The sequence below is a fragment of the Chiloscyllium plagiosum genome, unplaced genomic scaffold, assembly GCF_037043375.1.
Source record: "Chiloscyllium plagiosum isolate Xiang-an unplaced genomic scaffold, Cpla_swu_hap1 HiC_scaffold_27, whole genome shotgun sequence".
NCBI classification, from domain to species: domain Eukaryota; kingdom Metazoa; phylum Chordata; class Chondrichthyes; order Orectolobiformes; family Hemiscylliidae; genus Chiloscyllium; species Chiloscyllium plagiosum.
In genome coordinates this window covers 34,870,842-34,896,154 of record NW_028270165.1, presented here as the reverse complement: position 1 = coordinate 34,896,154, position 25,313 = coordinate 34,870,842, and the positions used below count along the sequence as shown (strand labels likewise).

The 25,313-nt window shown below is 46.4% G+C and overlaps 1 protein-coding gene and 1 non-coding gene across 2 annotated transcripts in view; both read left to right on the top strand.

Moving 5' to 3' along the window:
- LOC148143568 (uncharacterized) overlaps positions 1 to 25,313 on the top strand; it is a 262,855-nt gene that overhangs the window by 223,547 nt on the left and 13,995 nt on the right. The gene's annotated exons all lie outside the window — the stretch shown is intronic.
- On the top strand, positions 11,812 to 11,883 carry trnae-uuc (transfer RNA glutamic acid (anticodon UUC)). Its single transcript has one exon. It is a non-coding gene; the product is annotated as a tRNA-Glu (tRNA).

Genomic DNA, 25,313 nt, shown 5'->3' with positions numbered 1-25,313 from the left:
GGGCGTCAAGAGGTGAGACAATTAAGGTCAACTTGGATTGAGGGCATCCTGTGTCATGCCAGTGAGGTCGAGGGTCGCTGATTTACTCAACTTATAATCGGGGACAAGGGGATGTCAGGCTGGGCTTGTATCAATTTGCGTTTAGAAGAAACAGATGATCTGATGAAGCTGTATAACATCTGGAGAGGACTTAATGTAAATGTAATGTCCACTCATTTCTAGCCAGAGACTAGCCTCTCATTTAAGATAGGAGAGTTTTGTTTTTCTCTCAAGTATTCCCAAGTCTTTGAAATTCACTTCATTAGAAAGCAGCATGTGGTGGTGGCACGGTGGTTAGCACTGCTGCCTCACGGCATCAGTGATCTGAGTTTGAACCCACCCTCGGGCCGACTCTTTGTGAGGAGTTTGCACATTCTCCCCTTGTGTCTGCGTTGGTTTCCTCTGGTGCTCTGGCCTCCTACCACAGTCCAAAGGATGTGCAGGTGAGTGTAGATTGACCATGGGAGATGCAGGGTTACAGAGATAGAGTAACGAACTGGTTTTGGGTGGGACGGTCAGTCAATGTTGACTCGATGGGCTGAATGGCCTACTTGCATGCAATTGACCTATTTCAATCAACAGTATACTCTTGCTTTATGGTTACCGGCATCAAATTACATTCGTGGTTTTGGTTATTTCATCTCTTACGTCATCATATTCAACCAATTGCAGCATCTCGAAACTTGCTTAATTACAATATCCAATATCAGCAGAGTACTTTTTCTTTTTGTCACGACCATTATCTTGAAATCTGACGTGTGACCTCTTCATTGCTGTCAAAGTTCCTTATTTGTCCCTACATTGTCATGGTTTTACTTTGTCGAATGACTTCCTGGCTTTTGCATTTAAGACCCTTTTTTCGGCCCTCGTCAACACTTTCCCTTCCAATTCTGTACTAAAGATTTCATGAAAAACCTCAGAGTGTGGTGAGACTGTGGAACTCACTCCCATAGTGAATAGTTGGGGTGAAATACATTACAACTAAGGGTAAGCAACCAAATACAAATGCATGTCACTCTCACCAGATTCACAACACAGTGAAATTAAAACATGCAATGTCCCTCAATTTCTCAACTGTTCCTAACCAGACTTGATGAAGAACAGATCTTGCACATTAACATTATAATTTAAACAAAAACCAACAATTATAAATACGGCAACTTTTCTAGGCCAAAGTTAAGTAGATAATCTAATTAATAGCAATGAATTAAACCCTTTGATCAAGTCCCCCATCATCTCAGAAATAGAAATTTCAGCGGCAAATTAAGAAAGAATTTTTTTTTAAAACTTACCAATTCAAACAAACAGTTTCCAACAATGTATTGCCAAGCCTTTGTGCAATACTTGGACTATGAGTTTTTCACAGACACGTAACTGTAAATCCAATTTAAAAGTCACTGCTGAATGTGACGAGACACCCCAAAGTATTCAGTCATTTCTTACAGGCTGGGACTCATTCCCAGAAAGAGCCAACAATTCTTTAACTGGACAGTAGAATCTCGAGAGAACAGCTCCTGGGCTCAACAAGCAGCAACGCCCAATGGAAGCAAAGTTGGCGGCGGGGCAGGGCGGGGCAAGGGCATAAAACAAAAAAGCCCACTGACTCTCCCACTGCACACACACTGTCAGAATGCACAGGGGCTCAGTCCTGGGAGTGACCCACAGCAGTTTCATCAAGAGGACACACTTGATGAACAGATCTAGCACACCAGAATTATAATTTAAACAAGAACAAACAATTATGAATACCGCAAATTTACTAGGGCAAAGTTAAACAAGATAATCCAGTTAACAGCAATGATTTAAGCCTTATGATCAAGTCCTCCACCATCCCATAGACACAAAATTAAGGGGTAAATTAAGGAAGAGAATTTTTAAAATTATCAATTCAAGCAATCAGTTCCCAACAATGGATTGCCAAGCCGTTGGGCAATTCTTCGATGATGAGTTGTTCACAGGCACATAACCGTAAATTTAATTTCAAAGTCACTGCTGAATGTGAATGGACACCCTGAAGTATTCAGCTATTTCTTACAGACTGGGGCTCGTTCCCAGACAGAGCCAATAATTCTTTCACAGGACAGAAAACACTCGAGAGAACGGCTCCTGGTCTCAACGAGCAGCAGTGCCCACTGGAAGCAAAGTTGCGGGGGTGGGGAGCACGACGGCATAAAACAAAAAAATCCGACCGACTCTCCCACTATAAGCACTGTCAGAATGGGCAGGGGTTCAGTCCTGGCAGTGACCCACAGCAGTTTCACCAGCAGAATCAGATTGTTGGGAGCACTGGTTTGCCCGCTGGTGCTTCTGCAAGGTGCAGAATTATGAGAACCTCCGCCTGCACTCGGGGCAGGTGAACGGCCTCTCCCCGGTATGGTCCCCGTCTGTGCCTCAGCAGGTGGGAGGAATTGCTGAAGGCCTGCCCGCACTCTGGGCAGAGGAAGGGCCTCTCCCCGGTATGGACCCGAAGGTGGGATGCCTGGTTAAAGCCCTTCCCGCACTTGAGGCAGGAGAACGGGCTCTCCCCGGTGTGGACCCGCTGGTGCCTCAGCAGAGCAGAGGTATCGTTGAAGGCCTTCCCGCAATTGGAGCAGCTGAAGGGCTTCTCCAATATGTGGACCCGGTAGTGGGTCAGCAGGACGGAGGAATAGCTGAAGGCCTTCCCGCATTCGGGGCAGGAGAATGGCCTCTCGCTTGTGTGACCCACTGGTACCTCTGCAGGACAGAGGAAATGCTGAAGGTCTTCCCGCACTCAGGTCAGCTGAAGGGTCTCTCCCTAATGTGGACCCGCTGATGCTCATCTGGCGGGTGGAATTGCTGAAGCCCTTTCCGCACTCAGAGCAGGAGAACAGTCTCTCCCCGGTTTGACTGCGCCCATGGGTCTCCAGGTCAGATGGGAAACGGAAGCCTTTCCCACAGTCGCCACACTTCCACGGTTTCTCCACGGGACGGGCTTCCTTAGGTTTCTCCATGACCGAAGCTTCAACGACATAGGTAGGAAGAGGGGTGGGGAGGTCATTCAAGAGCTCAAGGAGTTAGGCTGGAAGCTAAAAGCTAGGACAGACAGAGTCGTCATCTCTGGGTTGTTGCCGGTGCCACGTGACAGTGAGGCAAAGAATAGGGAGAGAGTGCAGTTGAACACGTGGCTGCAAGGCTGGTGTAGGAGGGAGGGCTTCAGATATTTGGACAATTGGACTGCATTCTGGGGAAGGTGGGACCTGTACAAACAGGACGGGTTGCACCTGAACCAGAAGGGCACCAATATCCTGGGAGGTAGGTTTGCTAGCACTCTTTGGGGGGGTTTAAACTAATTTGGCAGGGGGATGGGAGCCGGACTTGTAGTCCAGCAAGTAAGCTAGCTGTGTGTCAGGATGCCCAAGACTGTAGGGAGGCTGTGGAGAAGGTAGCACTGACAGGGACTACTTGCGGACACAGAGATGGGCTCAAGTGCGTATACTTCAACGCAAGGAGTATCAGAAATAAGGTGGGTGAACTTAAGGCGTGGATCGGTACCTGGGACTACGATGTTGTGGCCATCACGGAAACGTGGCTAGATGAGGGACAGGAATGGCTGTTGGAGGTTCCTGGTTACAGGTGTTTCAGTAAGATTAGGGAGGGTGGGAAAAAAGGAGGGGGGGTGGCATTGCTAATTAGAAATGGTATAACGGCTGCAGAAAGGAAGTTTGAGGGGGATCTGCCTCTGGAGGTAGTATGGGCTGAAGTCAGAAATAGGAAAGGTGCAGTCACCTTGTTGGGTGTTTACTATAGGCCCCCCAATAGCAGCAGAGATGTGGAGAAACAGATTGGGAAACAGATTTTGGAAAGGTGCAGAAGCCACAGGGTCGTAGTCATGGGCGACTTCAACTTCCCAAATATTGATTGGAAGCTCTTTAGATCAAGTAGATTGGATGGGGTGGTGTTTGTGCAGTGTGTCCAGGAAGCTTTTCTAACACAGTATGTAGATTGTCCAACCAGAGGGGAGGCCATATTGGATTTGGTACTCGGTAATGAACCGGGACAAGTGGTGGGCTTGTTAGTGGGTGAACATTTTGGTGATGGTGACCACAATTCTGTGACTTTCACCTTGGTTATGGAGAGAGATAGGTGCGCACAACAAGGTAGATTTTATAATTGGGGGAAGGGAAATTACGATGCTGTAAGGCAGGATTTGAGGAGCATACGTTGGGAGCATAGGCTGTCAGGGAAGGATGTGGTGGAAAGGTGGAACTTTTTCAAAGAGCAGATACGACGTGTCCATGATATGTATGTACCTATCAGGCAGGAAAGAAATGGTCGTGTGAGGGAGCCTTGGTTGGCGAGAGAGGTTGAATGTCTGGTAAAGAGGAAGAAGGAGGCTTACATAAGGTTGAGGAAACAGGATTCAGACAGAGCAGTGGAGGGATACAGGATAGCCAGAAGGGACCTGAAGAAAGGGATTAGGAGAGCTAAGAGAGGGCATGAAAAATCGTTGGCGGATAGGATCAAGGATAACCCCAAGGCATTTTATGCGTATGTGAGAAACCTGAGAATGACGAGAACGAGGGTAGGTCCGATCAAGGACAGTAGTGGGAGACTGTGTATTGAGTCGGAAGAGATAGGAGAGGTCTTGAACAAGTACTTCTCTTCAGTATTTACGAACGAGAGGGACCGTATTGTAGAAGAGGAGAGTGTGAAATGGACTGGTAAGCTAGAAGAGATACCTGTTAGGAAGGAAGATGTGTTGGACATTTTGAACAACTTGAGGATAGACAAGTCCCCCGGGCCTGACGGGATATATCCTAGGATTATGTGGGAAGCAAGAGAGGAAATTGCAGTACCGTTGGCAATGATCTTCTCGTCTTCACTGGCAACGGGGGTGGTACCAGGGGACTGGAGAGTAGCGAATGTTGTGCCCCTGTTCAAAAAAGGGAATAGGGATAACCCCGGGAATTACAGGCCTGTTAGTCTTACTTCTGTGGTAGGCAAAGTAATGGAAAGGGTACTGAGGGATAGGATTTATGAGTATCTGGAAAGACACTGCTTGATTAGGGACAGCCAGCACGGATTTGTGAAGGGTAGGTCTTGCCTTACAAGTCTTATTGAATTCTTCGAGGAGGTGACCAAGCATGTGGATGAGGATAGAGCAGTGGATGTAGTGTACATGGATTTTAGTAAGGCATTTGATAAGGTTCCCCATGGTAGGCTTATGCGGAAAGTCAGGAGGCATGGGATAGAGGGAAATTTGGCCAATTGGATCGAAAACTGGCTAACCGGTCGAAGGCAGAGAGTGGTGGTAGATGGTAAATATTCAGCCTGGAGCCCAGTTACAAGTGGAGTTCCGCAGGGATCAGTTCTGGGTCCTCTGCTGTTTGTAATTTTTATTAATGACTTAGATGAGGGAGTCGAAGGGTGGGTCAGTAAATTTGCAGATGATACGAAGATAGATGGAGTTGTGGACAGTGAGGAGGGCTGTTGTCGGCTGCAGAGGGACTTAGATATGATGCAGAGCTGGGCTGAGGAGTGGCAGATGGAGTTCAACCCTGCCAAGTGTGAGGTTGTCCATTTTGGAAGATCAAATAAGAATGCGGAATACAGGGTGAATGGTAGGGTTCTTAGTCAGGTGGAGGAACAGAGGGATCTTGGGGTCTATGTACATAGATCTTTGAAGGTTGCCACTCAGGTGGATAGAGTTTGTAAGAAGGCCTATGGAGTATTATCGTTTATTAGCAGAGGGATTGAATTCAAGAGTCGTGAAGTGATGTTGCAGCTGCACAGGACTTTGGTTAGGCCACAGTTGGAGTACTGTGTGCAGTTCTGGTCGCCTCACTTTAGGAAAGATGTGGAAGCTTTGGAGAGGGTGCAGAGAAGATTTACCAGGATGTTGCCTGGAATGGAGAGGAAGTCGTACGAGGATCGGTTGAGAGTTCTCGGCCTTTTCTCGTTGGAACGGCGAAGGATGAGGGGTGACTTGATAGAGGTTTATAAGATGATCAGAGGAATAGATAGAGTAGACAGTCAGAAACCTTTTCCCCGGGTACAACAGAGTGTTACAAGGGGACATAAATTTAAGGTGAAGGGTGGAAGGTATAGGGGAGATGTCAGGGGTGGGTTCTTTACCCAGAGAGTGGTGGGGGCATGGAATGCGCTGCCTGTGGGAGTGGTAGAGTCGGAATCATTGGCCACCTTTAAGCGGCATTTGGATAGGTACATGGATGGGTACTTAATCTAGGTTAGAAGTTCGGCACAACATCGTGGGCCGAAGGGCCTGTTCTGTGCTGTATTGTTCTATGTTCTATGTTCTATGTTCACCTGCACACAAACGCGTGTACAGCACCTCTCTGCTGTGAATTCCTCTTCCCAGTCTGCATAACATTTACTGGCTCCACAATCAAAGTGCTGCAACAGTAGGGTCTCTCTTCCAGTCTCACTGATGCTGAAAACGTACTGAAACAGGAACTAAAACGCTTGGTTCCTTCTCACAGAATCATGGTCGAAAATTGTTATAGTCCCGATGGATTCAGTGACTGTCAGACATTGACGTGAAATTGAGGACAGCAAATGCTGGAGAGTCAGAGTCAAAGTGCAATGCTGGAAAAGCACAGCAGATCAGGCAGCATCCGAGGAGCAGTCGAGTCAATGTTTCAGGCAAAGCCCTTCATCTATTGATATTGAAACTTCCGTCTTCAGATCTTCAAATAATCTGTAAAAAGAAATTACAAAAATCATCACTGTCAGTCCAGGTTAGAAATTCCAAACAAGCAATTCTACTTTACGCAGAACATTCTTTTCTTTTTCCACAAAATTGAAAGCACCATCCCACCCCGTCTCACCCCTCTATTCTCACTCCGCTCAAACTAATTCTCCCGATGGTACTGATTCAGGATCTTACAGAGACCAAAAAGTGAAAACATCAAGACAGACACCTCTGAATTTTGGATACCTCCACCTGAAAGTTAGTATGTTTCACGATACGTAGGAGTGAGTAAGTCTGATTTTGGGAAGCAAAAAAAGTATCAATTCAGGATGAACCTTCAATGCAACTTCTTGAGAAACAACCAGACACGGAATAGTTAACATCTGGGGAGGTGGAGGAAATGAGATAACAAGGCATTGGCACCGACACCAGACAGAAACTGAACATACAGGCATGGCAAACATTACGGGCAAGCCAGAGTCATTGAGATACACAGCACAAAAACAGATCCTTCAGTCCAACTCATCCGTGCCGACCAGATAGCCTAAATTAATTTCGTCTCATTTACCAGCACTTGGCCCATATCCCTCTGAACTCTTCCTATTCATATATCCATCCAGACGCCTTTTAAATGTTATAATTGGACCTACATCCACTACTTCCTCCGGCAGATCATGCCTTACACTTGCCTCTCTCACGCCAAACATACTACCCTCCTGTTCTGGACTTCTCCCATCCCTGGGAAATGACCTTGTCTATTTAACATATCCATGCCTCGCATGACTCTATAAACGTCTGTAAGGTCACCCCTCAGCCTCTGGTATACCGGGGAAAACAGCTCAAGTAATGCACTGCGTGTACTTTTAGCTTCACACTCGCTGAACCTCCCTCCCGTGTAAAACATTGTTTCCCTCCCCAACACTGTCCATGGGAAAAGCCAAGAGTGCTGAGACTCTGGAGTTGGGGGAATGCCACGTAGAATTCCTACAATGTGGAAACACGCCATTCAGCCAAACCAGTCCACACAGACCATCCAAAGTGTAACCCATGCATACACTTTCCCCTATCCCATTACACTCCACTTACTGCACACTCTGGGCCCATTTAGTTTGGTCACTTCTCCCGAAACCGCACATCGTTAGACTTTGGGAGGAAACCCACGCAGACACGGCAGGGAGAATGTGCAAACTCCACACAGACAGTCGCCCCAAGGCTGGAATCGAACGCTGGTGCTTGGTGCGGTAAGGCAGCAGTGCTCTCCACTGATCCATCGTGCTACTTACGTGTGCAAAAGGAGGTGGGGCCTGGGAACTTTGTTAATTGTACCACACAGTGGATTGTTGAGTTAGGTTAAATCTCACGGGATCCAGGGAGAGCTAACCAACTGGGTACAAAATTTAGAAGCGCGTTGTTGTAGATGCTGGAATCCTTCCTGAAAACAACAAATGCTGAAGATCACAGTGGGTCAGGCAGCGCTGTGCCACTCTATGACCGAATAGTGTGGATGTGGAGATGATGTTTCCACTAGAAGAAGGGTTGAGGATGCCAAGTCATTGAGGGCATTTAAGACAGAGATAGGTTCTTGATTAGTAAGGGGTCAAGGGTTATGAGGAGAGGGCAGCAGAATGGGATGGAGAAATATATCAGCCATGACCGACTGGTGGAGTAGACTCGATGGGCCAAATGGCCTCATCCTGCTCCTGTGTATTATGGTCTTAAAGCGGAGCAGTAGTCTTAAGAGGTTCTCACAAACTATTTCAGAATCCTGAAGAGGAGTTGTTGGACTGGAAACCTTAACTCTGCTTTTTCTCCACATATGCTTCCAGTACTGCTGAGTTTTTCCAGTGTTCTCAGTTTTTGTTTCAGTTTTCCAGCATCCACAGTTCTTTGTCTTATTTATCACAGTCATTTCTTGCCTTTCCCAAGTGTCTGGAACTTCATCTCCCTGATCTACAAACTGTTCAGTTACCCTAGAAATGACCACTACCTCCTTATCAGAGTAGACCCCTTTGTTGCAAAATGATTGTTCAATTCTGTGACCAAAATAATTGCATTCGTAATTACTTACACCAGGGACTCTCAATATCTCAGGCAAGAACACAGCCAGATTGTTTCAGACAGGACATTTATGTGATCTGATACAAATCCCTATTCCCTACTTTACCAGCGTGCTGCTGGGAATGGAGGGTTTGAGTTAAGAAGAAGCTGGGACATTTTTCCAACGAAGCCTCGCAAGTTGACAGATAACTTTATAGAGTTTTTTAAAATCAGGAGGGGGAAAAAATAAGGTGTCATTTCCTGGAGGCTCAGAATATTTTATTGCTCCAGAAGGTGTAAAAGGGGGTCAAAGATTCAGCAGAAATCGAGTAGAGCTGAGAACAGACAACATTTTACTCTGTGGGAACAGGGGGACCAGAGGACAGAGAAATCAGGACCTGAAATCGAGCTGACACCAGACTACCATGTTATCAGTGCTTTGACAATGGTACTTATGTGCGGGGCAGGTTGAATTATGAATTGAATAGTAACTTCCTCAAGGAGACTGTGCAGGAAGGCCCTGGCTTGTCTCTGTGGCCCAACTGGTCAGCGCGTTCGGCTGTTAACCGGGAGATTGCTGGTTCGAGACCACCCAGAGACAGCGCGTTTGTTGTTCACGCTCCAACCGCTTTCTTGGCTGCAAAGATGCGCGTTTTTAATGGTGTCAGGAAAATGTTTCCCAAACGGAAATCTTTTCCACTGAGGAAGCACAAAGGGGTTTCTGAATTGATTGAATTTCTAACGTAAAGGACTGCGGATGCTTACAGTCCGAGACAGAAAGCGAAACTGCTGGAGCAACTCAGTACCTGGATGAGGAAAAAAAAGTTCTGAAATGTTGTCTCTGATTCTCTTTCTACAGATGCTGCCTGACCTGCTGAGTTGCTCCTGCAATTTCTGGTTTTGTTTTTAACTGAACGTCCATTTCATCTTTCGGGATGAAACACCCAGACCCGCCATTTGCAGATATTTAACCCTTTCGAAACCTGTGAAGTGATTGGATTCAAACAAACTCTGCAATGATTCACACTTTCTCAGCTCCACAGGCAGAGAGACCTGGGAAATGAGGCTGTCAGTGTGGTTCTGTATTGGTGGGCCGAGAGGTGAATGCGATAGACATGAAATCCATTGCGGGTTCCCCACGCAGGTGTGAACCCTGCCGACTACATTTGAGAACTGTCGTCAAAAAGAAAGGGAGATTGGTCCACGTTTTTTTTAAAGATGCAAATCAGTGGAGGGGTTGAAATATTTCAATCACATTGGGACTGGTCGGGAATCTGCAGCCCACTGCCTGTCAGGGTGGAACAAGCAGATACCCGCAGAGCTGCTTTTGAGGATATGAGCCGAGTGTTTGGAAATGAGACGAGAACAGTGAGGGGCGTGAAGTCGTGGTCGAAATGAGGCAGGCACCTGAGGACAAAGGTGTTTTATTTGCCAGTGAAAGATTCTGCTTCACAAATTTGGTACAATGGAAGGGAAGCAGTGACGGTGATTAACTTTGGCTGTTCACCTTGTGAATGTTCCCATTGCTGCGCATGTCCGTATAACGTCAGAACTCTGCAGCATGGCGGCGTCAGGTCCGCACAGGGCCGGGGGCGCAATGGATGACGCATCTGACTCCACCGACCTGTTTGAAATGCAGCTCACAGCTTCTTCACACACCCCAATTAATCTTTCTCATTGTCCTGAAGCCGGCTTAAGGTTTGAATTCCTGATCTGCAGGAACGAGACTCTTTTCACTGTTTCCCGTCAGTAAGTGTCCCTGAGAATATCAGAGTCACGTCACAGGGCTGTCAGAGGAGGGGAAGCTGAAAGAGCCCCACACGCTGCTCACGGGCACATTTCACTTTCCCCAACTCACCGCCCCAACCACTGCGGCTTCTGGGAGTGGAAAGGGAACAAACACCAAAACCCAGTCTCAGCTTTGTAAATCTTCAGGAAATAAGAAAACTGATTATCCCTTCCGCTCTTCCATCCTGGCCTGACAGCGTTGATTTTAAATGGCTGTCCAGTTAGTGCCGATTCGTTTTGGCTGAAAAAAATCTTCCTTATCTCATCCCAGCATTTCTTGCCACAGAGAACTGTGCGGCAGAGTTCATGTATATATTTCCTTGTATGGTATTTTGTAAATAACATTCGTTCGCGGGTTGTTTGTATTTAAGGTTCACTAGCTGTTGTTTAATGCTGAGAGGGTTGAGTTGTCTGGACATCATTTCACAGATGTTTTTAATGTAAAGTAATGTGGCTAGGGTTTCTGCAGACCTTGTGTCTGCTAGTGTCAGTTTGTTGATGTGAAATCTTCACACTGGGTTTATTGGGTAGGCAAAAGTGAGGACTGCAGATGCTGGAAACCAAAGTTTTGATCAGAGTGGTGCTGGAAAAGCACAGCAGGTCAGACAGCTTCCGAGGAGCAGGAAAACCGACGTTTCGGGCAAAAGCCCTTCATCAGGAATAGAGGCAGGACGCTTCCAGGGATGACGAGATAAATTGGCGGGGTGCTGGGCCGAAGGTAGCAAAGAGTACAATAGGTGAATGGGGGTGGGGATGGAGGTGACAGGTCAGAGAGGAGGGTGGAGCGGACAGTTGAGAAGGGAGATTGGCAGGGAGGACAGGTCATGAGGACAGCGCTGAGCTGGAAGGTTGGAACTGAGGTAAGGTGGGGGGAGGGGAAATGAGGAAACTGGTGAAGTCCACATTGATGTCCTGGGGTTGAATTTATCCGAGGTGAAAGATGGGGCGTTCTTCCTTCAGGCATCGGGTGGGGAGTGAGCGGCGATGGAGGAGGCCCAGGACCTGCATGTTTTCGGCAGCGTGGGAAGGGGAGTTGAAATGTTGGGCCAGAGGGTGATGGGGTTGATTGCTGCGGATGTCCTGGAGATGTTCCCTCAAGCGCTGTGACTTGACTCTGCGAGGAGTCTCCAGTCTCCCCAATGTAGAGGAGACCGCATCGGGAGCAATGGATACAAGCAATGACATTGGTGGAAGCCTTCTCACGATCGTGGCCCAGGTTCGATTTCCGGGCAGGAAAGCAATATACAATAGGGCTGTGCGGAAGCGCGGCTGTCTCCCTGGTGGTCTAGTGGTTAGGATTCGGCGCTTTCATCGCTGCGGCCCGGGTTCGATTCCCGGTCAGGGAAGTATTTCTCAGTGGATCTTTTGCCTACCCATTCTCCTTAAATGCGCTGTACAGTTCCTTATTGGTCTTCGTCGTTACTGGCTCCTGCAGTGTGTCGTGCCTCGTTGAAATTGTGTCCTGATTCAGGCTTGTTTGTATGTGGAGGGATCATTGCTTCTGTATCTAAGTACTTGGTTCGTGTGTGTTGTTTTCCTGTAGACGCTGTTTTGAATTTACCATTGACTGTTCGCTCTACTGTGACATCTCGAAATGGCACTTTGTTGTTGTTCTCCTCTTTTGTGAATTTTATGCCAGGAAGGATATTGTTGATGGGGTTGTAGGTTTCCTCTAATTTACTTCATTTTTTGATGACAAAAGTGTCATCACTGTGGCGGACAACAAAGTTTGAGTTGGATCGTTTGAAGGGCTGTTTGTTCGAGTCTCTGCATTATTGCTTCTCCGAGGAATCCTGATACTGGTGGTTTCATGGGTATTTCGTTGATTTGTTTGGAGGGCTTGTTACTGAATATGAAGTGGGTGGCTAAGGCACAGTTCCACGAGGTTAACAGTGCTATCTTTGCTGATGAAGTTGGTGCTGTGTTTATGTCTTTGGTTCTTCGAGTAGTGTTCCAGTTTTCTTTGACCACGTTGATGTTAATGGATGTGAACAGGGCTGTTATGTCAAAGGACATCATTATTCCATCCACTTCTAACTTAGTTCTTTGGTGTTCTGGAATTCTTGGATGGAATAAATGGAGTGGCGTGAATCTTCGACTTGGTGTTTTAGTCTTCAGTGGAGGCCTTTGACTAGTCTGTATATTGGTGTTCCAAGTAGTGAGACTATGGCCTGAGGGGGCTCCTGGTTTGAAGAGGAGGAGAACAACAACAAAGTGCCATTCTTAGATGTCACAGTAGAGCGAACAACAACTTCACACTAGCGTCTACAGAAAAACAACACACGCAAACCTAGTGCTTAACCACAGAAGCAATCATCCCAACACCCACAAACGAAGCTGCATCAGGACATTATTTCAATGAGCCACTACACACTGCATATAGAGGATTATAAAATCATGAGGGATACGGATGAGGTGAACAGCAGGTGTCCTTTCCCTCAGCTGGGGGTTTCAGGATCAGGGAGCAAATATTTTGAGGTGAGTAGAGAAAGGTTTTATAAAGACAGAACAAGGATCGTTTTTAAGAGAGTGGTCTGAGTGCAGAATGAATGTCCAGAAGAAGTCATAGAGTCACAGAGATGTACAGCACAGAAACAGACTGTTTGGTCCAACTTGTCCATGCTGACCAACTATCCCAACCCAATCTCGTCCCACCTGACAGCACACGGCCCCATATCCCTCCAAACCCTTCCTATTCATATACCTAACCAAATGCCTTTTAAATTTTGCAATCGTACTAGACTTCACCACTTCCTCTGGCAGTTCATTCAACAAACGTACAATCCTCTGCGTGAAAACGTTGCCCCTTAGATCTCTTTTGTATCTTTCCCCTCCAATGCTAAACCCATGCCCTCTCGTTCTGGACTCCCCCACCCCTGGGAAAAGTCTTTGCCTATTTATCCTATCCATACCCCTCATGATTTTATACACGTACAGTTACAACGTTTAAAAGACATTTGGATAAGTACATGAATATGAAAGGTTCGAAGGTTTATGGGCCAAACACTGGTAGGTGGGACGAGTTTAGTTTGAGAACATACTCAGCATGGACGAGTTGGATGAAGGGTCTGTTCAGTGCTGTCATACTCTGTGACCGACCTGTACTGGTCTTAAAACCATTTTCTTACCTCCACCCCATAACCATCCACTTCTTTGTTGTTCAAAACTCAGATGAATTTAGCCTTGAATATGTTCAATGATCCCACTTCTGAACTGAATTCCTCTTCGTAATATACCACTTGCCTCGCTCATTGCCTGCTGCATCTGCCCGACAACTGGCATTGACTGGTGTGGAGGGACTCTGAGACCCCTTTGTACATCCACACATCATTCCTGATGAAGGGCTTGTGTCCGAAACGTTCACTGTCCTGCTCCTCAGATGCTGCCTGACCTGTTCTGCTTTTCCAGTGCCACATTTTTCGACTTTCACCTCTAGTCCTCACTTTCTCCACATTCCAATATATCACCATTTAAACAATGCACTGCTTTTTTTTAAACAGCCAAGGCTATAACTTCACATTGCGGCACTGCACTTGCCATGTGTTTGCCAATTGAGACACAGACCTGGACCAACTTCGGGAAGAGGCAAAACACTGAGTTCTGAACAAAAACCGTAACACGTCGGCTCTGTTTACCTTTCCACAGATGCAGCTCGACCCGTTGGCTTTCTGCAGTATTCGCTGTGTTTGAACTGAGAGAAGACAATGGTAATTCTGGGCGGGGCAGGTTGAATTATGAATTGAATAGTAGCTTCCTCAACGAGACTGTGCTCGTGCTGGTCGGACCTGTGTCTGTGGCGCAATTGGTCAGCGCGTTCGGCTCGTAAACGGACGGTTCATGATTCGAGACTGCGCCGGGCCGGCGTGTTTGTTGTTCACGCTCCTGCCGCTTTCTTGGCTGCAAAGTTGCGCGTTTTTAATGGTGTCAGGAAAATGTTTCCCAAACGGAAATCTTTTCCACTGAGGAAGCACAAAGGGGTTTCTGAATTGATTGAATTTCTAAAGTAAAGGACTGCGGATGCTAACAGTCCGAGACAGAAAGCGAAACTGCTGGAGCAACTCAGGAGGTTTGCCTGTACCTGGATGAGGAAAAAAAAAATTCTGAAATGTTGTCTCTGATTCTCTTTCTACAGATGCTGCCTGACCTGCTAAGTTGCTCCTGCAATTTCTGTATTTCTTTTTAACTGAACGTCCATTTCATCTTTCAGACTCGCCATGTGCAGATATTTAACCCTTTCGAAACCTGTGAAATGATTGGATTCAAACAAACTCTGCAATGATTCACTCTTTCTCAGCTCCACAGGCAGAGAGATCTGGGAAATGAAGCTGTCAGTGTGGTTCTGTATTGGTGGGCCGAGAGGTGAATGCGATGGACATGAAATCCATTGCGGTTTCCCCACGCTGGTGTGAACCCTGCCGACTACAGTTGAGAAATGTCGTCAAAAGGAAAGGGAGATTGCTCCGCGGCTTTTTTAAAGATGTAAACCAGTGGAGGGGTTGAAATATTTCAATCACATTGGGACTGGTCGGGAATCTGCAACCCACTGTCTGTCAGGGTGGAACAAGCAGATACCCGCAGAGCTGCTTTTGAGGATATGAGCCAAGTGTTTGGAAATGAGACGAGAACAGTGAGGGGCGTGAAGTCCTGGTCAAAATGAAGCAGGCACCTGAGGACAAAAGTGTTTTATTTGCCAGTGAAAGATACTGTTTCACAAAGTTGAGTCGATGGAAGGGAAGCAGTGACGGTGATTATCTTTGGCTGTTTACCTCTACCTCAAAAATTCGGCAGAAATTTAAAGTCACGAGGAAAAGAAGTAAAAGTGACATTAGGAAGAACGTTTTCGTACAGGGAGTGGTTAGGGTCAGTAAGTCCCTGTCTGTCATTGACAAAGAGTAAGATTCAATGGGCACAAAAGGGAATTCGGTGGTCACGTTCAGATGTGCAGATTTACGCTGAGAAGGCGAGAGAATGAAACGAACAGAGACACACGTTTACTTAAGTGGAGAACCAGCAGAGCGAAGGTGGGCCGCATGGCCTCCGTCTGCGCTGTGACACATGTTGTGATTCAGTGTGAAATCACAGTTCGACCAACAGAATGTGGGAATTTAGAAATAAGTTTATATTGACACAGCCTCCATACGTCTGCGAAACAGCATATTACACGGCAGCAGTGGAGGTCTTTGACATCAGGCTCGAACGTGCCTGCCGCGTGCCAGACGGAAACCTGAAGTGTTCTGTGGAAGGGGCGCCGCGTGCGGCAGCAGAGTGGCGCAGCGGGAGCGTGCTGGGCCCATGACCCAGAGGTCGATGGATCGAAACCATCCTCTACTATTGTTCAATGTCACCTTAAGCTGCATCCCTTTGGATCGGTGTCCTCTTCTGCAAGTTGTGGAGGAGGATCATAAGACACAAAATATATAAGAAAAGATTATAGTGTCATGTAACATAAATGTTATATTGAAGAAACCTAGATGGCTGTTGAGTCTTTCATCTTTTAAAACGGGTTGTAGATTTCGGTTCATTAATCTGTAAATCCCAGAACTTTTTAAAAGTCACATTCTCCAGGTAACTTTAGGTTCTATAAAAGGAGGTGACACCTCAGGTTAGACAATGCATGAAAGCTGTGAGGGTAGGGTCTATCTGTATCCTAATCTTGAGTGAGACTGGTTCTATTTCCAAATATATAATCCTGCAAACGCAGATTCCCCCCAAAGACTTCGATATGTGAGCGCATGCATGAGAGAGAGCGTGTGTGTGCGTGTGCGTGTGCATGCTGGGTACTGTGTGTGTTTGTGTGTGTGTGTGTGTGATGGAGTATAAGCATGTGAGATGGTGTGTGCGTAGGTTTGAGTGTGGGGCTGTATTACTGTGTGTCTGAGAGAGAGCATGTGTATCAGAGAAGGTCTGCACGAGCGTGTGAGTATGTAAGAGAGTGTGCTTGTGTGTGAGAGAGTGTATTGTGTAGCTGGGTCTCCTGTAGTGTGCCATGAACCCAGGGTCTCGGCTGAGGCCATCCTCATGTGTTCTAAACTTGGCTATCAACCTCTGCTCGGCCACTAGATCAAAGACGGCTGAGGCACGAGAAAGGACGGGCGGGGACACTGGTGGTGGTGGAGAAGGGAGAGAAATGGAGAGGGGACAGAGGTTGGGGAGTAGAGAATGACTGGAGTTCAGAGGGTTGGGGAGAGAATCGGGGTGCAGTGTGAAGAAGGGAGAAAGGGCGGGGCAGTGGGTGGGGAGAAAATGGACAAGGGGCAGAATGGGAAGCGAAAGACAGCACAAATCCCACCTTCCCCAGGACTGGTGTCAGTATCCCACGAACTGGAACCCACTCGTCCCACAGCAGATTTGGGGTAACCATTTCTCAATATACGCATGGCTAAGGCATATCATCCCTGCAGACCATTCACACCGACCTTCCCAACAGCATCCCACCCAGACACACTCGATTACGCTACAGCCCTGCAGTTCCCCATGGCTATTTTCTGATGAAGGGTTTTGCCCAAAACGTCGATTCTCCTGCTCCTCAGATGCTGCCTGACCTGCTGTGCTTTTCCAGCACACACTCTCGACCCTAATTTCCAGCATCTGCAGTCCTCACTTTCGCCCTGTAAGGGGTGAATGTTATATTCCGAGTCTTTTAAAACTTTTAAAATATTTTCCCCTCACCCTAAACCTATACCCTGTAGTTTTGCAATACCTCTACCCTGGGGAAACGACAGAAACGTTGAGCAGCCAGACAAAATGCAAAAGGAATAACATGTCTAGGCACAGGGGAAAAACATTTCGACAAAATTTGCTTCGGCATTTTTCTCTCGTATTCGCATTTGGACACTTAAAATTTGTCATGATGTGGAGGTGCCCGTGTTGGACTGGGGTGTACGAAGTTAAAAATCACACAATACCAGGTTACAGTCCAATCGGCTTGTTTGGAAGCACTAGCTTTCGGAGCGCCGCTCCTTCATCAGGTGGTTGTGGAGTATACGATCATAAATTCTGTGTCTTACGATCTTATACTCCACAACCACCTGATGGAGGAGCAGCGCTGTGAAAGCTAGTGCTTCCAAATAAGTCTGTTGGACTATAACCAGGTGTTTTGTGATTTTTGACTTTAAAATTTGTAATAAATTCCTGCACACTGAGCATGCTCCGCGGTGTCAGCAAGCACTGCGCATGACCGCCAGTGTCAGCAAAGCACTGCGCATATTCCTTGGTGCCCGCAGAAACTGCGCGTCAGCTCCTTTCCATGGACCAATGGAGAACCTTGGAGGACCGGAAGGAGACTGGTCCTCCAGCCAATCAGAGCCGGCCATTGTCGAAATATGGCGGTTGGACCGTGAGCTCTGAAGATGCTGCTGCACCTTTCTCTGTGAACTTCACCCCAGATTGTAACTTCCTTCCTCTGTCTAACGTTTGTGAGTACAACAGTCTGTTTCTCACCACTTTTTCCATTTTTTGTTTCATTCTGGGGTTCAATTGTTAACTTGCAGCAACTGAAAGGAAAGAGTGAATCGAGGGAGGGGACAGACTCCGGAAAAGTTGATCCAGGTCTGTCTCAATTTACAAACACATGGCAAATGCAGTGACACAATCTATAGCCTTTGATGTTAAAAAAAGCGCAGAGTGGAGGCGCATTGTTTAAATGGTGATATGTTGAGATGTGATGAAAGTGAGATGATGAAGATCAGAGTTGAAAAGTGTGGCACTGGAAAACCACAGCAGGTTAGGCAGCAACTGGGGAGGAGGAGAGTCAATGTTTTGGGCACGAACCCTTCATCAGGAATGATGTGTGGATGGACAAAGGGACCTCAGCGTCCTTCTACACCAGTCGATGCCAGTTATCAGACAGGAGCAGCAAGCAATCAGCAAGGCAAGTGGTATATTAGCAAGAGGAATTGAGTTCAGAAGTGGGGATGTCTTCCTGCAGTTAGGTCAGTCATTGAATGTATTCAAGGCTGAGTTCATTTGACTTTGAAGAACAAAGAATTGATGGGTATTGGTGGGACGTCAGAAAATGGTTTTAAGACCAGGATAGAACAGTTACAGAGTCATACCGCACAGAAGCAAACCATTAAGCCCAACTAGTCCATGCTGACTGTGTTCTGAAACTAAACTAGTCCCACCTGCCAGTGTTTGGCCCAGACTCTCTGAACCTTTCCTATTACAATTGCAACATTTAAGAGGCATTTGGATGGTTATATGAATAGGAAGGGTTTGGAGGGATATGGGCCGGGTGCTGGCAGGTGGGATTAGATTGGGTTGGGATATCTAGTCGGCATGGATGGGTTGGACCGAAGGGTCTGTTTCCATGCTGTACATCTCTATGAATCTATGTACTTATCCAATGTCTTTTAAACACTGTAACTGCACCTGCATCCACCACCTCCTCTGGACATTGATACCACATGAGAACCATTCTCTGTCTTAAAATAAAAAGGTGCCCCTCATGTCTTTTTAAAATATTTCTCCTCTCATCTTCAAAGTTTGCTCCCTAACCTTGAAACACCCATCCCAGGGAAAGAATACCTGCTGTTCCCATCTTTGATACCCCTGAAGATTTTATAATCCTCTCTAAGGTCATCTCTCAACCTCCGATGCTGCAGTGAAAAAAATCCCACCCTGACCACCTAGATGCCGGTATATTTATATCCAGTTATGAACTGTTCAATGCTGGTGCCGACTGGAAAGACCAAATGACCTATTCCTGCTCCCAATTCTCATACTCTGTGTCCAGGACAGCAAGCGACCATATGACAGAGGTGCAGAAATTCGGTCATTCAGCCCATCAGATCTACTCCACCATTCAATCACAACTGATACGTTTCTCAACCCCATTTTGAAATTTTGATTTTGGAAAGGCAGATCAGGGAAGGATCTGCAAAGTGAATGGGGAGTGTTGTTGACCAAAGATACCTTGGAGTGCTGGTTCATAGTTTCTTGAAAGTGGAGTCGTAGGTAGACAGGATAGTGAAGGAGGTGTTTGATATGCTTTCCTTTACAGGTTAGTGCATTTCAGTACAGATGTTGGGAGGTCATGTTGCCCCCGTACTGGACATTGATTAGGCCACTTTTGGAATACTGCGTTCAGTTCTGGTTACCCTGCTACAGGAAAAGTGTTGTGAACCTTTGAAAGGGTTTGGCAAAGATTTACAAGGCTATTGCCAGAGTTGGAGGGTTTGAGTTATAGGGAGAGGCTGAATAGGCCGGGGCTGTTTTCCCTGGAGCATTGGAGGCTGAGGGGTGACTTCACAGAAGTTCATATGGAGCATGGATAGGGTGAATAGCCAAAAACATTTCCACATAGTAGGGAAGTCCAAAGCTAGAGGGCATAGATTTGAGGTGAGAGGGGAAAGATTTAAAAGGAACCTTATGGACAACTTTCTCACACAGAGAGTGATGCAAGCATGGACTGAGCTGCCAGAGGAAGTGGTGGAGGCTGGTATAATTACAGCATTTTAAATGGCATCTGGTAACAGGGTGAATTGAGAGGGATATAGGCTAAGTGCTGACAAATGTGACTATGTTAATTTGGGATATCTGGTCAGCACAGACAATTTGGACTGAAGGAAAGCAGAAGTATTGTTGTGAAGACTGGAATTTCAGAGCAGCTTTCAAAGATATTTTGTCCTTACTGGGAGCAGAAGCTACAATGAAATCTTTCATTTGAGAGACAGCAACTGAGTAAGTGAGGACATCCAGGATTTTGATGGAATGTGGAACTTGTTGCAATGTGGGGTTGAAGTGTTTTAAGTAAAGCATCCTGAACAGGAATCCTAGTGAAGGGTTAGGTGGGTTTTTGTTTTAAACTGCTCATTTCTTTCAGCCCCCAAAAATGTACTTCCAATGCTGTGCATCAGAAGGAGCGGTGAATCAGTAACTGGTATCATCAGAAGCCTTACGGTTTTCAGTATTGCAGGTATTGCTTGTTGCATCAACATTGTAAAGGTTACTGGCAGCAGTGGGAGGTGTGGGCTGTATTCACTGGAAGCGATGAAGCAGTTAGATAACACACATATAAGAGGGCAGGGTGGGACTTGTCTTTCAATTTGCAGAAGTTGGGAGGTTCTGGGAGCTGTGGTTCTGGGCAAACACAACTGCAGTAAATCATAGAAGCCCTACAGTGTGGAAGGAGGCCATTCAACCCATCAAGTCCACATTGACCCATCGAACAACTTGCCACCCAGACCCACCCTATCTCGTCGTTTCTGCTGGTGGGTTAGACTAGGTAACAAGACTATAGGGATAGATTTAAGGCAGAGGCGGAGGGACTACGTCTCCTGGAGAGTGGTGAATCTATGGAATTCTTTGCCCAAGGAAGCAATAGACGCAGGCATATTCAAGACACAGTTCGATGGGATTTTGGATTGTAGGTGAATTTAGGGTAGTCAGGATAATGCAGGTAAGTGGAGCTGAGATGATGGATAGATCAGCCATGATCTTAAAGAATGGCGGAGCAGGCTCGATGGGCCAAATGGCCTCTTTCTGCACTGCAGGGATTTTATGATTGCTTCATATGGTGTATATCTGATATTCGCTGTTGTACAAGCTGAATGGCTATGATTTTTCACCTTCTAATATAGTAATGGAATTACATCCCGTATTTCTTGTATTCATTTTTATTTTAACAGGTCAGCAGGACGTCTTTCAGCAACTTTATTGGCTTTCTTTCCTGAAGCAGCCTTGACATTTCATTTTCATATCCTTCATTCAGCTCCATTTCCAGCACCTTTGTAGGAAGGTTGTTCCAGGTCATTGTCACCTAAATGAAGTTTTCCTCTTTATATACTTAATGCTATCTGGCTGAATGAGGGTTTTCAGGTTTCTGTGTCATGGATAATATATGATCAGCAGGTATCTGGCAATCTCAGGAATTGTCACCGATGTTATGTTCATTTGACTGTACTGACCGTGACTTATTTCATGGTTTTATTTGCAGGAAGACATGGGGAAAGAAATCTGAAACCAAAAGATACATCAGCTTCTGACAGAGCCACTTGATTCATTGGGACTTGAATATCAGCAGCCATTCCAGTCGAGAAGAAATGTGTGCTTCTGTCTTCTTGGACACTTGTGTGGCAGGAAAAATACTGATACACCCGAATGAGGGAGATTCAGTGCGGTGACTGTGAAAAGTACAGGACTTCACACCATTTACTCAGCTTGGAGGATCAAAGAGACCGTTCACTTGCTCTCTGTGCGGGAAGGGCTTCACCCGCTCCTCCCACCTGCAGAGACATCAGTGAGTTAACCTCCTATCACAGGGGGATTGAAGGAGCTTCGGCCGAGTGCCATTATCGACTGCATTAATAACCCAGTTCTGGGGACTCCCGGGTTTGAATCTCACCATAGCAGATGGCGGATTTGGAGTTCAGTCAGAAACTTGGAGTTCAGAATCTCATTATGAAACCATTTTCGGGGAACAAACACCCCAATCTGATTCACTCATGCTTTAGGGGAGGAACCTGCCATTGTGGGAAAGGATTCGCTCAGTCGTCCCAGCTGCATCCTTTCCCTGGTCTGGCCTATATGTGACTCTAGACCACAGCAGTGTGGTTGATTCTTGACAGTCCATCTGCAAATGCGCGGGGGGAATCTTACTTGCATACAGGCTATGGGTTACAATTGCTGAGTGAAGCAATACTTCCTCCAGGCTAAGACTGCACCAAGGTTCGAATTACAAAGAGACAACTCAACTGACCAATAGAGAAGAAAGTGGGATGCAGGAGAGAGTGTGTGTGTGTGTGTATGTGTGTGTGTGTGTTTCAATAAAAAGCTACTTTTTGTGCACCTTTTTGCTGGGACGATCTGAAGCTGCAACAAAGTTGGGTCCCAACAAAAGTTACCTGAACTTACCGTCGGACTCAGACGTTGAAGGCTATGAGATCCAACAGGTTTTTCTTTTAAAACTGCTAATTTCTTTCAATCTCCGGCGCGAGGTTTCCAATGTCTTATATCAGAAGGAGCAGTCAATGTGTAGCTCGTATTATTAGAATTGTACATTTTTCAGGACTGATGGTTCATTGTTTCCTCAGCATTGTAAAGTTTACTGGCAGCAATGGGAGGGGTGGGCTGTTTTCACTGGAAACAAAGTTAAAATCCAGTTACAGTCCAACAGGTTTATTTAGCTTTCGGAGTGTTGCTCCTTCGTCAGGTAACTGTACAGCAGGATCATAAGACACAGAATTTGTAGCAAAATGATATATTGAACAAACTTCGACTGTTTTTAAGTGTTTCATCTTTAGAATGGGTTGCAGGTTTCAGTACATTAGTTTGTAAATCCCAAAACTTCTTTTAAGTCACAGTCTCGAGATAAATTAAGGTTTTACAAAGAGGTGCCATCTCAGCTCAGACAATGCATGAAAGATGTGAGGTTCGAGTCTGTCTTGAGTCAGACTGATTCTGTTTCCAAAGTAGGAATTTATAAAATATTACATGGATTGACTGTCTGCAGATTGTGCACTTTTTGAGCAAAATAGAAGGTATCTACAAACATAATTCTGCAAATGCAAATTCAGCCCGTGGTCTTATCTATGTGTGAATGCATGAGAGTGAGTGAGTGTGTGCATATGCGTGAGTCTGGCTGAGAGAGTGTGTGTTTTCGTGTGTGCATGCTTGGTAAAGTGAGAGTGTGCAGGAGTATAAGTCTGTGAGAGGATGTGTGTGTGGGTGAGAGTGTGGGTGGGTACATGTGTGTGCATTGGAGAGAGCGCGTATATCTGAGAGAGTGTCTGCCTTAGTATGTGAGAATGTATGGCTGTGTGTGAGAGTCAGAGAGGCAGAATGTGTACAGTGTAGTGGGGTCACCTGTAATGTAACATGAACCGAAGGTCCTGGTGGAGGCCATCCTCATGGGTTCCAAACTTGGCTATCAGTCTCTGCTCGGCCACGAGAAATGATTGAGCAGTTACACAATAGACACAGGAGAGGGCAGGGTGAGACTTGTCTTTCGATTTGCAAAAGGTGGAAGGTTCTGGATGATGTGATCCAGGGCAAACACAACTTGGAGGACCTTCGGCTCAGAGGTGGAGCTGGAGGCCGGGCTGCAGACACACTGGGAAGGCAAGGAGGAAAGTTAATCAGATGTTTTTTTATTCCGGGAGATGGTCTTTCCCTCCGTAGAGAGACTTCCGATGGATTCATTGGACAGGGTCAGGAGGGTGTGAGCACGGGTCAGGCAGGTAAAGGGGATCTGAGGGAGGGCTGCAGGGGGGAGGAGCTAACTGTGGGGTGGTGGGAGTAAGAACAACGTTACGGAGTAGGAGGTAAGGGACAGAATAGTGATGGGGATTGCCTTCGTTCTCTGCAGTTGGCAGCAGGAGCACAGATGGCATCAGAATCTGGTGCCAGGATTCAGGAACCGATGCGTTCAGGGCTGGAGAAGTGGGAAAGGGTGGTGCAATGGGTGTGGCCCAACGATGTCAGCAGGAGACAGCCTCTGCTGAGGGCGCATGAGAAGTTAAAAGCTGCAAAGACAAAGCAGAACCTCAAAGCACTGGGTGGGATGGTGGCTCAGTGGTTTGCAATGCTGCTTAATAACGCCAGGAGTATGGGTTTGATTCCACCCTTGGGTGACTGTCTGTGTGAAGTTTGGCATGTTCTCCCCCTTGTGTCTGTGTTGGTTATCTCTGGGTGTTCTGGCTTCCTCCCACAGTCCAAAGATCTGCACTTTAGGGTGGATCAGCTGTGCTAAAGTGTGCAGGTGAGCTTGCATCTTTTAGGATGACCATGCTAGTTTCGCGTCCTTCATTTGTAAATCCCAGAACTTTTTAAAATTTACATTCTCAAGATAGCTTTTAACAATAGGTGTCATCTCAGCTCAGATAATGCATTGAAGGTGAGACATTAAAGTCTGCCTGTGTCCCAATGTTAGGTCAGACTGATTCTATTTCTAAAGTGGGAGATACAGAATCTTACATGGATTTATGCAGTTTTTGAGTAATTCGGAATAGAATGGACTTCTGCAAGGAAGTGCACAAACAACTGACCAGGAACACGACAGGCAACTACCAGCTGATCTGACCAAAGAGCACAAACGTGAACTGACAGCATTCATCAAGACTTCTGATCCAATCCTTCCAGAAGCTCAGCACCCACAGACTAGTTGAATCCGTGGACATGTCAGTACTCTACACCAGCATTCCTCATGATGATGGCATCACGGTAACAGCCTCAGTACTCAATACCAACAACTGCCAATCTCTGAGCACTGTCCTACAACTCATCCACTTCATCCTTGACCACAACATTTTCACCTTTGGCAACCAGTTCTTCATCCAGACACATGGAACAGCCATGGGGACCAAATGTGCACCCCAGTATGCCAACATTTTCACGCAGAGGTTCGAACAAGGCTTCTTTTCTGCACAGGACCTCCAACCAACACTATACATCAGATATATTGATGACATTTCTTCCTCTGGACCCATGGTGAGGAGTCACTGAAACAACGATACTGTGATATTAACAAGTTTCATCCCACTATCACATTCACCACACTCTTTAGTATCTATCTCATTTTTGAACACATGCAGCTCTATCAAGGATGGATATCTCAGCACTTCTCTGTACCGCAAACCCATGGATAACCTGACAGTGCTATACTTCTCTCGTGTAACATATTAAAACATCCACCCCCTCTGGACAAGCCCTTCGCATACATAGGATCTGTTCAGGTGAGGAGGAACATGACAGACACTTGGAAGTATACAAGCATGCTCTCATAAGAACGGGGTACAATGTTCAACTCATCAACTGCCAGTTCCAATGTGTCACAGCA